Source organism: Nuphar pumila, chromosome 11, assembly GCF_984573655.1.
Source record: "Nuphar pumila chromosome 11, dmNupPumi1.hap1.1, whole genome shotgun sequence".
Taxonomy (NCBI): domain Eukaryota; kingdom Viridiplantae; phylum Streptophyta; class Magnoliopsida; order Nymphaeales; family Nymphaeaceae; genus Nuphar; species Nuphar pumila.
The window spans coordinates 55,203,564-55,209,457 of NC_143259.1; positions in this window are offsets into that span (position 1 = coordinate 55,203,564).

Sequence of the window (5,894 nt, forward strand, 5' to 3'; positions counted from 1 at the left end):
GGATTTCTCAAATCCAAATTCCATCCTGATTTCAAACTTTGAAACTGGAATTCAATTCCATTTCAGATTTCATCTCCACTTCGAAATCCAGATTCAAAATTCAAAATCCAAAATCCATTTTGACTCTGAAAACTTCATTTCTTTTTCTCTCAGCTTCAAATCATTCTTTTTTTCAAGATTTATTTTCCCAACTCTGATTATTTCAAAGACTTAGAACTTCAAACATCTTTTTAGATCTATCTCAAGTTCTAAGTTAGATTCAACTATTCAAAAATCATTTCTTCATTATCACATTCACTTCAGAATCACTTGAAAAATCTCAGATTTTCAAAAGTATTTTCTCAAAAGCATACATTTCTGCATTTACATTGCACAAGCATGATTCTCTGTGCATTTTAGACTTAGAATAAATTCTTAGACAATATTTTAGCAAAGCAAAAAGGCATAAATTCGATCCTTGGTTTGATTACCCTTGGTAAAGGCGCCAAGAATGGTCGAACCTCATACCGACGAGCGAATCCCGTCTCTCCAATTTTCCCGCAAATATTTCAAAAAGGAGACGAGTAATTTTTCTAAATATTTTCAAAATTAAGGTCAAGTGAGACCTTAGCAAAAGAGTTCCTCTCTCTCTCTTCTTTTCTTTTCTTTTCTCTTTTCTCTTCTTTTTTTATCTTTTATTTCCCCTTCAAAAAGGGAAATAGAGGTTAGAAAAGAAAAGAGAAGGAAGAGAGAGAAACCAAGAGGAAATTTTTTGTGATGATCACAGATTTAGCGACCATAATGGGACTCGTCTCCGTCTAGTCGAATTTATGCCTTTTGCTTTGCTTTGATGTTATCTAAGTCTTTATTTTTCAAATGTCAGCTTCATTTCCATGCAAACCTTAGGAGCCTAGACTCTGTCCTAAGCTGATATAATGTATATAGGATCTAAGTATGGTTTGGTAGGACCATATTGAGGAGATTATTCCATGTTCATATTAAATTTAGGTCTGAAATACAACTTTCCTCAAATTTTATGGATTGAATGTAAACAATGTATGCAAGTGTATGTTTCTTTTTATTTAAATCTATCTCTTTAGGACTTGCATTAGAGCCATCTGATTTCTTGCATTTTGAACATGTTTTTGAAAACATCCCTACCTATATTGTCCCGGTCTTCACGTTGTTGGGTTGTCTCACTGAACCATAGTTCGGGAGAGAGCCTCACAACTGAACCACTTATTTGGGTTCGCGCCCCCTGCCACGTACCTAAGGCCATAGTCCGAGGTATATTGGTAGGTGTTCAAGGATGTTGGAAAACCATTACCTTAGAACCAGAGAGATATTTTTATGCCACGTACTTCGAGCTTCGGCTTGAGTATATCGGCATACCTTGATTGGAATAAGATGATCTAAATCTTAGAGTTAGGATTAAAGTCCTATCAGTCATTTCAAATATTGCTCTTAGAGTCAGCTTTAGGGAGTGTTGTTTGTGCATCCTTGTTTGTACATCTGTGATTGTGTGATATTTTATATTTTTCTTATATTTTCCAAAACCTTGGGTATATATTATTCAAAATATCCTCTTTGTTTTTAAAACCCAGGTGTATTTTTCTTTTCTTCTTCTGATTTCTTCAAATTCTTTTGATCTTGCCTGCAAAATTCTTCAAATTTTAAATCTTTACTGTTTATTCTCAAATTCATTTTCCCTCCTATTTTTCCAATGTATCTTCTGATTCTATTTTTCATGTTCATCTTTTCATAAATAAAATCTCTTTCCGTCAAGAGATATCTTTTTCAAAATAGCATTTTCCTTCGTGTTTTAGTTGGTTACTCTCCCTCATGGAGTAACAACGCAATTGTCATAGATTCTGTGATGACTCAATCCCTAGTAATGGGATATAATTTTTTTAACATATTTAACCTAAGCGTTCCTCCTGTCAAAACTTCTCCCAAAATTTCTTCAGTCTAAAAACCTCCACTTTTCTCTGCAGAAAGCATTGATATTAAAAAATGGTTCAAACAAGGACAGGAAAGGAGACTTTTCAGCAATACAGCGACAGTGAAATAGAAGGAATGAACTCTCCTAGGTCATCCAGAGGACAAAGCCAGGACAAAAGGAGATGATATTGATTCAGTTATCTACGGTTTGTTATAGAAGATGATGGCCAAGATGGTGTCAAAACAGGCCGAGATTAGTCTGAAAAAGGCAGTCCCTAGGAGCAAACTAAAAAAGAAGGCTATAAAAAAGCACGTCAGGATCATAAAAAAGAATATGCAGCCGGACAGTACTTCTGAGGGGACAAAATCGGAGGAAGAAGAATCGGAGGAAGAAGAATAAGAACAGTCTCTGTTCAGCCAAAATCCTCCGCGGCAGTTTGTAAAGATAGCCACTGAAGAGCCTGAATCAATCAACAAGCCCAAGTCTAGGATTCCAGCAGAGGACCCGATGCGTGAGCAATTGAAGGGGATGAATCGAGCAATCAAGGACATTCAAGCCAAGAGTAAGGGAAAGCAGACCTACACCGGCGAGGATTTTTTTGATGGCCTAGATGAGGATGATAACCTGGAGAATCTTTCTCGCAAATTCCTCAAGTTTGACGGAACTGGCAATCCTAAGGCTCACCTAGCCACCTTTTATGCAGAATGTTGCCATTTCAGAAAGGACAACAGGGCTTTGTTCATTTGCTTTCCTCGCAGTCTGGAGGGTATAGCGGCCAGGTGGTATGCCAACCACATCAATCCTATCGAACTACGAGAGTTCGATAAGGTGGTAAATTTGTTCATCAAGTGCTTCCTATTCAATACTGAGGCTTCACCTACGCTCAATCATCTTTACAACCTGAAGCAAAATGAAAATGAAAGAGCAGGAAAATTCATTCACAGATGAAGAAGCACCTGTAATAAGATGAAGATTCTCATTCCAGAGGAGCACGCACTGCAGATAATCCTCAATAATTTCTCTCAGCCCATGAGAAGCCTCATTGCCACTTCCCCGGCAAAATCCTTTATCAAATTGATTGAGCGAGCCGAATGGCTCGAGTCAGGAATGGAAAATGGGCTCTACGAGGGCATGCCTCTGGTCAAGAATATCCAAGACCAGAAGAAGGCGCAGTTCGCTCATTCAGCTGATACCTCCGGCAATAATCATGGCAGTAGCAGCAGAGGAAACAGAAATAACAGTGGTAGTGCCCCGAGAGTAGATCAGAACAAGGGGCAGAAGGAAAGATCCTTTAAGAACAATGACAAACCACTTCTAACTGGCCTCCAACAAAAAAGGGATCTTCAAGAGAAACCCAAGTACATCAAATGGTAGAAAGATCGAGTCTTCACTCCTTTAGATCAATCTTTGGAAACAATTTTGGAGTACATGTTAAACCATGGGATGATCAAACTCCCTAAAGTCGCAGATCCTCCCGTAATCTTGGAAAAATTTAAAGACCAATTCTGCAAGTTCCATAGGTCAACAGGGCATGATACAGAGCATTGCTTCGTCCTCAAGCATATGATACAAGACTGCAATGATAGGAATCTTCTGGTGGAGGACGAGGAAGAGGAGCACCCAACGGTCCTGACCGAGCCATTTTCGAACCATTCAAAGAACTGATAAAGCCAAAGTTTTTCTGCTTTCGTCCCTTTTCATCAATCACTTTGTAGGGGCAAGTTAGCCCAGTCTTTTGTGACTTTTTCATCAAAGCACTTGTAAATATTTCAGTTTTGTTACCAACCTTTGCTTATCAATGAAATGTCAATTTTCTTTTTATCTTTGATATCCAATACTTCCTTCTTTTGCCATACTAGGGCATTAAATTCCTGTTCTTTTTCAAAATGCGGGACAATTCTGACATCATTCATGAGAGAAATGATATTACCTATGAGGGTCTTTCGAAAATCATGAAATTTTGAAAGTTTCTGCAAAATCTTCATCATAATAACCGAAAAGTTCAAATATTTTTTGGTCCAACCTTTTTCAAAAATCAACCCTCGTGTTGATCTTCTTTTTTAAAAAAATGGTGTCAAACCATTCGTCTTCAGAAATCAACCCTCGTGTTGATCTTATTTTCCAAAAATTGGTTTTGAACCATTGCCTTCAAAAATCAACCCTCGTGTTGATCGTATTTTCCAAAAATGGGTTTCAAACCACTATATTCAAAAATCAACCCTTGTGTTGATCTTCTTTTTCTAAAAATGATTTCAAACCATTATATTCAAAAGCAAGAGATTTCATTCATAGGTGGAGATCCACCTGCAACAAGATGAAGGAGTTGATCTCAGAGGGAAATGCATTGTCAATAATCCTGAATAACTTTTCTCAACCTTTGAAAGGTCTAATCTCCACTTCTCCATCTAAGTCCTTCATCAAATTAATAGAGCGAGTTGAATGGCTCGAAATGGGGTTAGAAAACGAAACCTATAATGGCATCACCCTGGCAAGAGGCAGCCAAGATACAGAAAAGAAAAGCAACTCCCCTACTAGTTCCTCCTCCAACAACGAGAGTAACAATGATAACATTCCAGAAGCATTCAAAGGCCCCAAGGAGAAGTTCTTTAACCATGGCAAGCCTCTTCAATCCAGCCCTCAGCATAAAGGGAAAAATCTGGAGAAATTGAAGCACAAGGACTGGAGTGTTGACCGAACGTTCACCCTGCTGGACCAAAAACTTGAGACTGTTCTAGAATATTTGCTCGCAAAAGGAATGGTCCGTCTACCAAAAGTCGCTGATCCCCCAGCGATTATGAGAAGATTCAAAGAATAATTTTATAAATTTCACCGAGCAGTGGGGCATGACATAGAAAATTGCTTCGTCTTGAAGCATATCGTCCATGATTGCATTGACAAAAAATTTGTGGTGAAGGGCGATGAAGAAGAATAATCAACTGTACCAGCCAAGATTTTTTTGAACCATGCAAGAGAGTGATAAAGTGTTTCTGCTTTCCTCCTTTATGTCAGTCGTCTTATAGGGGCAAGTCAGTCCCCATCCTTTTGTGACCCTTTGGTCAAAAACTTGTAAATATTGCAGTCTTTTGTTATCAGCTTTGCTTATCAATGAAATGTCAATTTTCTTCGTATCTTTGATGTCCAATACTTCTTTCTTTTACCACATTGGGGGCACCTTTTTAATATAATATTTTCATTTCAAGAATCTTCTTTGCCATCGGATTCTATTAAGCCACACTAAATTCAGGATGAGGGACAATCCTGACATCATTCATGAGAGAAATGAAATTACCTATGAGGGTTTTTCAAAATCATGAAATTTTGAAAATTTCTGCAAAATCTTTGTCATGATCACTAAAAGTTCAAATATTTTGGTCCAATCTTTTTCAAAAATCAACCCTCGTGTTGATCTTCTTTTCCAAAATTGGTTTCGAATTATTGTCTTCAAAAAACAACCCTCATGTTGATCTCTCTTTAAAATCAACCCTCGTGTTGATTCTTCTTTAAAGATTAGCTCTTGTGTTGATCATTCTTCAAAATCAACCTCGCGGTTAATCCTCTTCCCAAAAATGATTTCTCACTTGTCTTTCAAATGAACATTCTCCTCTCACTTTAAAGATCCCATGTACAGGCAGGATCAAATAAACTCTTTTCTTTTCTCAATTTTATCAATTTTTATTAATTGTTTTGTCAATCTTTATCAACTTTTATCCTTAATTTTATCATTTTTTATCATTTTTTCATCAATTCTTTAAAATTCTTTTTTCTCTTTCAGGTTAAGGGATAAACCTGAACCTCAACCTTCGAGGTATTCTTTTTCCCATTCAGGATAAGGGATAATCCTGAGATCCCTCATATGAGCAATAATTCTACCTATGAGAATTCTTTTTCAAGACAAATTTTTATAAATTTTTCTCTATTTGATCAACCTTCCATCAAAATTCTATCTCTTTCCATCTTCCCAAATTCTATTATT